This window comes from Lolium rigidum, chromosome 1, assembly GCF_022539505.1.
Source record: "Lolium rigidum isolate FL_2022 chromosome 1, APGP_CSIRO_Lrig_0.1, whole genome shotgun sequence".
Classification (NCBI taxonomy): domain Eukaryota; kingdom Viridiplantae; phylum Streptophyta; class Magnoliopsida; order Poales; family Poaceae; genus Lolium; species Lolium rigidum.
In genome coordinates this window covers 149,302,924-149,314,002 of record NC_061508.1, presented here as the reverse complement: position 1 = coordinate 149,314,002, position 11,079 = coordinate 149,302,924, and the positions used below count along the sequence as shown (strand labels likewise).

General features: G+C 37.7%; 1 long non-coding RNA gene across 3 annotated transcripts; it reads left to right on the top strand.

Annotated features, from left to right (window-relative positions):
- Positions 1-308: 308 nt before the first annotated feature.
- LOC124682980 lies at positions 309-7,780 on the top strand. 3 transcript variants are annotated; one of them, XR_006996520.1, is made up of 5 exons: positions 309-639; positions 2,258-2,348; positions 3,958-4,120; positions 5,131-5,308; positions 7,460-7,780. It is a non-coding gene; the product is annotated as an uncharacterized LOC124682980 (long non-coding RNA). The 3 variants fall into 3 exon arrangements; XR_006996521.1 differs by lacking the exon at positions 7,460-7,780 and having other exon boundaries at positions 3,958-4,105; positions 5,131-5,853; XR_006996516.1 differs by lacking the exon at positions 7,460-7,780 and having other exon boundaries at positions 5,131-5,852.
- The last annotated feature ends 3,299 nt before the right edge of the window (positions 7,781-11,079 follow it).

Below are 11,079 nucleotides of genomic sequence, written 5' to 3'. Positions count from 1 at the left end.
ATAGTGTCTTTAATTCAGTATAGCTTGTCTAAATAGATGGATACGTGAGTATACATTTGCGTCCATGTATATTTTTTATTTAGAGAAAACTTCCTAGTAGCATTTTGTATTGTACATTAAATATTCATAGAATCATGAAATTTCCATCTAGCATTTATATAACAATCAGCTTCTCCATTAGTACCCGTTCCTGTCAACTATTAGCTATCCCCAAAATAGGTGCTAGATCTGGATGTACAGTGGTCGGAAAGGAGATTGAGGAGGAGCAGGTGTGGAGGCTTGCTTGTTTGACATTCTCGGCTGTATTTTGCTGTTCCCCGGTGTCAAGATGTAGCGGCGGCTCCGCACCAGGAACTTGACCTCCTGCTTTTGCGGCCTCCGCTGTTCCTGATCTCGGCCAGCTTCGTCCCTCCGTTGCACAACGACTTCTGCCGTTAGCTCTACTCCAACCGCGATTCAGAGACGGAGGACCACGGTCCTGATGCGGATGTGGCTGCGGCTCTCGTTGACGTCACAAAGATTGGCGAAGCCGCTGTGCAGGCTGCCCAGCATGATGTTGAGGTTGCCGATTGAGCTATTGCCATCCTAGACAATCATGGCGCCGACCTGGATGAAGATGTCGCGCACGGTGATTCTCACGTTCTTGCCCACTCTCACCAACTTGGATGTCAACACTTAACTGCATGCAAATTCAGATCAAAATACCCTAGTATCAGTGCTACTTATTTTTTATGTCTTGAACTATTAAAAACAATTTCTTGTAAACTGCTCAAATTCTAAGTCTTCTCCATATAGAAGTGGTTTTGAGACTTACAGAAGATAAGGCCTTCAGCTGGCATCGAATATTCTCAGCGTGTTTGTTCCTCTGCTATACAACGACCCTGTTAGATGTCAGTTTTCTCTTTATTTCATATATACTTAGTTAAAAATCGAAGATACGTACCTATAGTTTAAATCCTGTTGGTCGCATCCCCGACGCCGCGCAGCGCTCCAACAATGCCGTCGTGTTCCTATTGGCCATCAATTCCCTAGCGCTCGTGGGCTCCGGTGCGGACTCCAGATGATACGGATGACGTGGCGCCCGTATTTTGTGGATTCGAACGCTCAAAGGAAACAAATGAAATGAAGTTTATAATGTTGCTGCTTCAAACGGAAAACATATCAATGTACATACCTGAGTTTTACACCTGGTATATATAATTATATACACTATGAAATGAAGTTTGTAAGTCCCTGTTATTTTTTGAGCTTCTATGAACCACTTTCCTAGCTGTCACCCAATGAAGAAACGCCAAACTGAAATTAAGCAAGAAACTTCAGTTCGTATTTGTCTCTGTCTTTGCTAGAGCACTCCTCTAAAGCAGATGAAGGAATTTGAGTAGCGGAAAATTGTTATGAATAGATTAAAGAAAGAAAGCAGAGCAAAAGATGCTGACCTTTTCAGAATATTGCGTTGCTCTTTTCAGATTTGTCAATAGCCATGTAGGTAGCAGTGTGCCAATCTATACCGGGGAGAAGATATTACCTGAGTGTCAACCATATAAATGCATGGCATGGACGATGCATATACATAGAGTAAAATAGAAATATTGTAAGCTCTGTTTCAGTAAAGAAGCTGAGATTAGAACTGGAAGTCCATGTGCAATAGACCGGTATTTAAATGTAGCCACATAGGTCTGCAAATATATATGATTAATACATTAAAATCCATACTAAATTCCTTTGTAAGAACCGTACATTTAATGAAATAAAAACCATAATAATTTCCTTCCTAAGAACCGTACATAGAGTAGTGTATATATATATATTCTAAGTTCTCTTGAACTAAAGTATCTCTTTGTACACAATATTTTTCGCCATATTATTTTGTTGAGATTCTTCATCTGAGATGAGAACCTTAAGTCCATCTCTACTTGTGACTCGAGACACTGCTACATAGAGTTGGCCATGTGTGAACACTTGCTTTGGCAAATATAGTCCAACATGTTTTAATGACTGTCCCTGGCTCTTATTTATCGTCATTGCAAAACAAACTGATATTGGATACTGCCTTCTCTTCAGTACAAACGGCCATTTTGATTCATTTGGTGACATAATTATTCGTGGAATGTAGACCTTATTTCCAATGTTTGTCCCTTTCTTAGCTGTGTTATAGTTAGTCTGGTGCCATTGCATAATCCCTCACTTTGATTGATATTTCGCAAGAGCATTATTGGTAGGCCGACTTTCAGCCGTAATATGTGGTCTGGTGTTCCAGGGAATTTCAAACTATTCAAGAACTCTGATGCGTACATCTGATCTCCATCTTCTGTATTGGACATTGCTTTGCACACCGTATCTGAGCTTCGGTATGTTACCTCTTCTCCATCAATTCTACTCATGATGTAATTATTTACCTCATTTACCATCTCGTTTCTTGGGCATAATATTGCTCTTTCTTCAAGGTATTTTCGATCTGTGTAGTTAGTCCATAGGTCAGGATATGTGCTGTTGATGATTGTTTCCAACTGGTTCCCTCCTTTCTGCAGGAGTATATTTTTAGGTATATGTACCCATGCCTCGTCTTCCTCATTTCCTATTAACCCATCGCCTATGTTCAGAATCCAGTCCGCAAAATCTGCAGTCCTCTCTTGTTCCTTTGGAGTATCTATTAGTGCTGTAACGCGCATGTTCCTAGTGAGCTTGTATTCCTCAAAGTGCCTCCATAAGTAGGAGCGTTTTAAACATGCATCAACAATATGAGACCTTCGCCCTTTGGGTATTATCTGGAAGGATTTGTCCGAAGTCACCCCCCATCACTACTCGTCATTCCTCCAAATGGTCTATCTCTCGCTATTCTCATTTGTAAACCTTAGGATGTCTCTCAAACTCCGGTCAAGTGCTTCAAAGCAATGTTTATTTGCCATAGGTGCTTCGTCCCATATTATTAATGATGTTTTCTTTAGTAGATCTGCAAGATCGGATCCTTGCTTGATGTCACATGTTGACTCGTCAGTGATGTTGAGCGGGATGTGAAATCTTGAATGTGCTGTTCTCCCCTGGTATAAGAAGCGCTGCTATTGCACTCGGATGCTACTGCTAAGACTATTTTTCCTTCTGATCGGAGGGATGTTGTGATTGCCTTCCATAGAAATGTTTTCCCTGTCCCACCATATCCATTTACAAATATCAATTTCCCAAGTTTGTTACTGACCGACTGTACTATTGCATAATAAGCTTTTTCTTGTTCTGGATTCAACTTTGCAACTAATTCCACTTTCTCTATTTGAAGAGAAGCTCTGTCATAGTTAAGCTCTTCACGGATCAACCTGTTTTCTAGACCTTGCAATGAGTTTCTATCTGGTAAAGGAATTCCTTCATAGTCTTTTAACGACTTTCCACCTCTCCTTAGCAATGTCTCTATCTCTATGAGGGTGAGATTTTTTATTTGTTGGGCATCAAGCTTAAGTGCTTCAAAGTTCAAAATTCTCCTCTGACGCCGTTCTATGTCCTCAGAGAGTAATTCCCATGCAGATTCCCACAACTTTCCTGGATCCGACACTTCACAAAATAGAAGTATTGTGCAAAAAAGTTGTCGCATTTGGTGTGCAGAAGCCCAATGTGATGCTTCTTTAATACAATCATCCCACTCTCTATCATCATCGAGCAATCCAAGGGCATAACACGCTGACTTATAACTTGGGTGTATAATACCATTCACTTTTTTGATGTCTTCAAATGATTTACATCCTTTGACAATGTTTAGTAGTATTCTCATGTAATATTTCTCACCACTTGCTGGGTGGGCATAGTAAATTCTCCCAATAGATCGTTTCCCGCCTTGTCTTGGTTTCCATTCTTTTGTTTTTGCGTGCCATGTCCACTTAGTTGGAAACTCTGCGTATGTTAGATCATGAGCATCCTCATACAACTGATTAGCTGTCATCCATTCAGTGAACATTGTTTTTTCTATGCCAGGTCGAGACACAATTTTGTCAATGTCAGTTGAGTCTGGGAACACGACCATTTGTTCATCTGGAAGATGGAACTGCAATCTCTGTACAGAAGGTTGTCGATGCTGAAGTTCAAATCCAAATATGCGCCAAGATGCTTCGCCTGCAGATAGGTACCGTGCATCAAGGTACATTTGTATCTCATCATATTTATTCCCAGTACTCAAAATTACAGTTGCTCTATCCTCCCCTTTATGTATGTACTTGAATAAGTACTTGATAGATCTCGACTTATTGCACCACTCTACATTTATGTGTGCCTGGTACTTGACTATGAGGTACCTATTGTATGGAACAACATAGCTGCTATCTAGTTCTACTCCATTTTTTTGTACTGTCTTTCCATCATCCCTTCTTCTGTATACATGAAATCCTTCTTCATCGATACTTGTTTCCTCACAGAACTTCTTTGGAAAATGTTTTGAGCACTTTCCATTGATCATGCAAGGTGATTTGTGATTTGCTTGTCCACATGGTCCATGCATCATGAAATTTTCAACTGCCATGTAACCTTCTGGGTCCTCATCCTTGTCTGGAATCTCAGCTGATATGATTTTGTCAATATTTCTGGGGCTACCATCCCTGTCTTTCGGATCAAGAAATAATAGTATATGTGCATGAGGTAGACCTCTTTTTTGGAACTCGATGGTGTAGACAACTGCAACAATGTGTGGTGTTAGTTTGACATATTATTTTTTGAATGGTTCATAACAAATAATGATACGAAAAATTGAACTTCTATACTTTCAGAATCGACACGCTAACGTGTCAAGCTGGGGTAGGAAATGGTTGAAATCGGGGTGGACTTACTTGCTATTGCTTTTCCAAACCGTTTCTTTTTGTATATGTCTTCTATAAGTTCATTCAACTTTATCATGAACACTCTATTTACTATATCTGGACGATCTTCTGGTTTTTGGCCTGGGATGAAGTCCAGCATGGTCTGTATTTCAGGCCACTTTGGGTTGCATGTGAAAGTGATAAATAGATCTGGATATCCAGCCCATCGACATATCGCCATAGCATCTTGGTAGTACTGCACTTTATTTCTACGACTTCCATTATATGATGAAGGTAGTATAATTGTTTTACCTACTTGATCAGATCTCGTGTCACCATTATCAATTGCATCTTGCAGGCCGCTATATAGCTCCGTCCTAAGTGTGCCTTGATGCGTCTTGTACCAATTCAGTCTCCACTGCTCAATGCATGTTGCTGCGTCTACTATGAACTGAAGGAACAACTTGCCACTCATTTGCAGGACCACCGATTGATTTAGTCGCTGCTGGATACGATATGCATAATACTCCATCATGGTAACATGCTTTCTTTTTCCTGTGCAACCCTTTATGGGTTCCAATTCTATTTCTGGTCTGAAACCGTCTTCTCCATAAGGGAATAACAATGGGTATTGCATAGACATAAAGCTTGGATGAAGTTCAGAAATTCTCTGGAGTTGTTTGTCTTTGTTTTCTACTATTATATCACGTTCAAAACTTTCTCCGGTTTGTTCCCCAACTATCAGTGCAGCTATTTCTGATGCAGTTGGTAGGTTGTATTGTCTTCCATCGTTTGATCTTTTACCGATTAACCGCAACCTAACACTTTCCAGATCTGATTGCTTGTACCTATCCCTTGCCATGCGAAATGATTTCACTAACTCATTGTGCTCATCAAGCATTTCCAGTAATCCAGAGACAATTCCTTCATCCAGCTGTGTTTTTCTTTCCTTTGACGTTGATGCCTGCATTCTGTTCTTTACCTCATTCTCGGTATCACAAATGTACAACTGAGCAAACTTTGGACTTCCTTTATCTTTAGGTAGCAGTGTGCCAATTTTATGATAGTTTGCACCATTCAAGCGAAAAACATAAGGGGCACCCCCTGTCCGTTAATCTCGTAGTCAATCTGGCCACCCATTGAAGTAAATGCGAACATTGAATTATAGTTCCTGATATTTTCTCTATAATTTGACGAATCTCCCTTTTCATTAGACTTCAGTAGCTGCTGAAGGTATGCTGGTGGCTTTTTCAGTGGTGGCAATTTAACTTTCCCTTCCTTGCAACAGAGTCCGAATGTCGGCCTTGATTTGTTCGTGTTATGCTTGCTTCTCTCTTGGTGCCACATTATAGCTTGACAGTATGGGCATATGCAAGTTGGCTTTCCAAAATTCGAAACTTCAGTTGGAGGGCTCTGGGATTTACCAACTTTTTTCATTGCTTGTAACTTTATTCTGTTTTCTCGAATGGACTTACTCATCTGTCTTCTTCCAATCAAATCACTATCTTCAAAGTCTGTGGCGAAACTTCTTTTTCTCGAAGCATGTACATCAACTGTTGGGTCCTCACTATTTTTGCTCTGTACCAACCTTGCACGCTTGCTACACTGATTTCCATGAACCGTCTGCTTCCTCTTCGGTGGGTTTCGTTTATCTGGACCTGTTGAAGTCCTGCAACATTACAAATGCCTTGTTCTTAGTCCTTTTTAAGTGACACTTACTAATGGGCATGATAATAATAATGTTAATAGTGATAGTGGGCACCTTTCTTTCTCCTTGTTTGATGTTTTAGCATGCAGTTCTATAGAATGATTGTTAGATATTTCCTGGATGGAAAAGGAATTAAAGTTGATCTGCATACCATACTTGGCAAAATTAGAATACGATCATAAGTATATTATTACCTTTTTTCTTGTTTGGTCAGGTACATCATCAGTGGATGTATATATGCCTGTCAAAAGCCTGCAATATATTTTTATAGTGATCAGTTATATCTACACGCTATAGCACACCCCTGGGACTATTTCCTTGTTAACACGTAATGCAAGGCATTACCTTCCATTCTGATGATGTACTTCATCTTGCTTGACATGCATATCCGATTGGTTACATGTAACCTTTAATAACTTTGGGCGCTTGATATATTTGTCTTTATTTGGAGGTTGACTTCGCTTCAACCCAGCTTGTCTGCATACAGTATTCCGTAGATTATTTGCAGATTACTCTACTGTTTTAAGACACTATAGATCTGGTAGATAATATAAATTGCTTGATAATTCACCTGATGTTTTTGCCTTCCCCTATGTCATTATTTTCTGGATTTTCCTGAGAATTTGAGAAAATCTAATTTGGAGCATTAGGTTAATAATATTGAAGGATGCGTGGAACATCTTTTTAAGAAAATGATGGAATTATCTTTGTAAAGTTGTACCTTTGTTTTGTCAGGTGATGCATCTTTTTTGCCCAAGATAGTACCCCTGCATGTGTTATGAACTATTAGCTGCAGTAGTGAAAATATTAAGATGGAAAAAAATCGATAGGCTCTATTAGAACCTTTTCTTTTCCAAATATAAGATGAAAATAGATTGCATATTATACTAAGAATCATATGTGCACACTTTATTTGCAGTAGCCTCGGCCACCATTATGTACTTTACCTTTGGTTGGTTTTATTTCCTTTTTGTTGCAGAGGCACATTATTCTTCGACATGGAGGCCGAGGCTATTGCTGCTGAGTTTAGAAGTTTTGATCGATCCCTTTGCAACAGCGTAGAACTCTTTTGTCTTCTCCGGACCTAATGTATAGTGCTGTAAAATCATGGACGCTCATAATTATAGAAACACAAACGTGAGATAAACATGAATTACAATTACCATAACCTTGATCCCACCTTCTTCGTTTCTTTAGTCTCCTGTCCGTCGGAAGATCTGGAGTATTAATGGGTAAAAAGTATGCATAGATATTCTTATATAATAATGGCAATCAGACGTGTTGGGGTTGGACTCTGCAAGACTTGTTTATCATGGACTGTATTTAATTATTATATCTGGACGCGTGTCTCAAATTCATGTTCACACCTATCTGAGTCGTGTTCAACATGAGAACTTGTCTGACAGGAACACCAAAACTCCTATTCTTTGACATATAATATGGCTGATGTAATACGGGCATCCATATCTTAGTGTGGTGCAGGGTAATCTGATTTTTCTAATCTGATAATTTTCAATCTCTAGTAAAGTTTTTTTTCTTGAATTTTAATTATGAATTTATAATAATATGTTGTTTTGTTGGTATATCTGATTCTAGATTTTCTTCCTTTTTTTTTTTGTGAAAACTTGTCAGACTTAGAATCTCTTAACTCTTAGTCGGCACCAAGATCAATTACCGATTCATGCAAAACTTCACATTTTTTGTAACTCCGAAATAAGTAGCTACATCATTGTGAACTTTTTGTTTGACACGTACGCATGAATTTTTAAAATCGATTGATAATTAACTAATGCTCACTTAGACACTCCCTAAATCAAAATGAATATTTTCTTCCAAGCTCAATTAGTCTAATATTGCCATGTAGAAACTTATTCAATAATTTTGAAGGAGTAAAATTTCAGGGACACAACTGCCATCGAGATCAATAACTTCAAACGCTAACTAAAGTTTTGCATATCTGTAGGTTTTGTAGCAAGCCATCTGGTTCTACTATGGATGGCTAGACCTGATGGTTGCACTTCTCTTCGTCAGCTTATCTATCCTACTTAAAGCACAAAGATGCTTTGGCTTGACATTTAGGTATATTGGTAATGCCTATCTTGTTTTATATAAATTTTATACATGATCTATGTAAGAAATTTTTTCTCCCAAGCGAAATAGAAAGGAGAATAACTCATGTATTCAGTTAAAAGAAAAAAATCGTAGTTGATCAATCATGAATTTATCTATAAATAGTTCTGGTAATATAGAATAGTAATATTCTTGTCCTCCACTACCTAGTGATCTATAGTTTATATTCTAACAATAAATTTTCTCATATCCACATTGTTTGTTGTCTTCATCCGTCACCAATATTTGCTAGGCTCGTCTTCTTCTCGACCTTTGGCTGTTGAATTGGACTCCCGATTCTTCATCTTCATCAAGATGAACAACATGCTTCTGATTCCTTTCTATCCTTTTACTCCTGCGTATCACTTTGAATGCTTCTTCTTCATCATCGTCATCTTCGCATATATCTACATCTTCAATATCTTCTTTGGGCTCCTTTTTAATGACAACACATTTGGAAGTTTTCTTCGAGTTTCTCTACAGAGGATAAGAGATTTTGTATTCAATAGAATTTTGTTGAATTAGATAGTGCATATAAGTTATAAATGTGAGGAATGTAACATAATGGAAGAAAATCTGTAAATATTATACCTTATCATGATTCTCAATCTTCATAGATGAAATTTTGTCATCCAGGAGAAATATTTTTGATACTGTGTAGTCTGGTCTACAGCTTTCAAAATTGTAGTCCGTCAATCGGAACTGAAAAATTATCATCTTCCCACAGATCGCTTGGATTGGTCTTGGAAGCTCATTACTTTCATTGGAAGATGACACAACCATGTTTTCTGCCGGCTCATTGATTAACTGTTGAGCTTCTTTATCAAAAAGAACGCAAGATGCAGATGCAGTTGGATCACTTATTTCAAGCTTCACCTTATATCTGCAAATTATGTAAGTAATTAATTTGAAAAAAAAACCTTACAAAATTGCTAAGATGGTTTCTGTTGAACTCTTTTACCTTGGTTTGGCTTCAGCTTTCCTATCACATTTGCTGCAGTAATAGTGATCATTTTTCTTTTCAAGTTGCTTCTTGCAGTTATCTTTGCTACATGATATGTAGTACCAGCTATATCTTGTATTAACTTCATCAATTACTGCCTCCACGGTAAATATTCTTCCCTGCAGATTTATGAGATAAATATGTGTACATTATTGAGTGAATGCATGATTATTAATCGTTTGCAAACCTGATTTGATGAGCTAAATATAATATCATTTAACTCTTGTAAAGTTTTTCTGTTATAGCTCATTTGCTCTTCCATTGTCCCTTTTAGATGCCCTTCCTCCATATGGAATTCTTTCGTATTATTTTCCTGGGAACAGATGCTATTTTGATAGAGAAAATATTCATCATGGAAGTGATATATATATATAATATATTTAAATGAAAACATATGTACTGGAATTTCGTTACCTGTTCTGTATATCCATAGTCTCAGGAATAGGCAAATTAATATACACTTCAGTTGCACTATTTGACGATAGAGAATATCCTGCATATTGGTTTAAATAATAACTATGCTTATATGCAATACCAAGAAGTAAGATGACAAAATGAGTGAACAAATTTAAGAGAAGACATACTTCCATATTTCTTGACTGTTGTAGATGTAATTATAATGACATCTCCTGTTGACCTGGCATCAATTAGTTCAGATTTGGCACCCCATAATCTAACTTTGACTTCTTGATCTCTGTTAGCAAAAAGTAAAATAATTATAAAGATATAACTTGAGCACCTTGGTTGGAAATATGTCGTATTTGTTTCACATACTCGACCCAAAGTAGAATATCACGATATTTCGAGGTTCCAAAAGATGTTTGACTTTCTTCAATTGGTCCTATGTATGCTGCAATTCCTATAACATCTGTTAAAACATGAATTTTAGATGACATGTCCCACAAAAAAGGAGATAGGTATCTACAAAAAAAAACTTGTAATATCATACCTGAGAGATAAATGTCAACACCTACTCTTGTAGAAAGCACCTCTATGCTTGAAAAGTTGAAACCATGCTTTGGGATGTCTTCTTTATCTTTGATCTCCTCTATATTGGTTGTGGGAGAGAAGTTGATTATTTTGTCATTTTCTACTGGTCGAAATTTAGGTGGGGCTGGCATGACCCTCACATTTGTAATGGTATACACATTGCCTTCTAGAATCAATGGTCTGAACTTCGCAGCGTAGGCCTTGCTGATAACTCCATGCACCATGGTCCCCTGGTGTACTTGTAATTAGCATGGTGATTCAAACAATATCATTTGAAATAAGTTAGAAAATTTGTAGTTGCAATAAGAGAACCTTTATACCTCTTGATCAATAAGGATCATATCAAGACTAACTAATTCACCAGTATTAATCAATACTGAATCCCATAGTCTTGCTACTCTTGCCTTGATTGTTATTTCCTTTCCTCTACTGGTAGCTTGAATCTCACGCAAGGCTTTCCATGTCATTGCAGATTTCACCATTGAACTGAAACATCA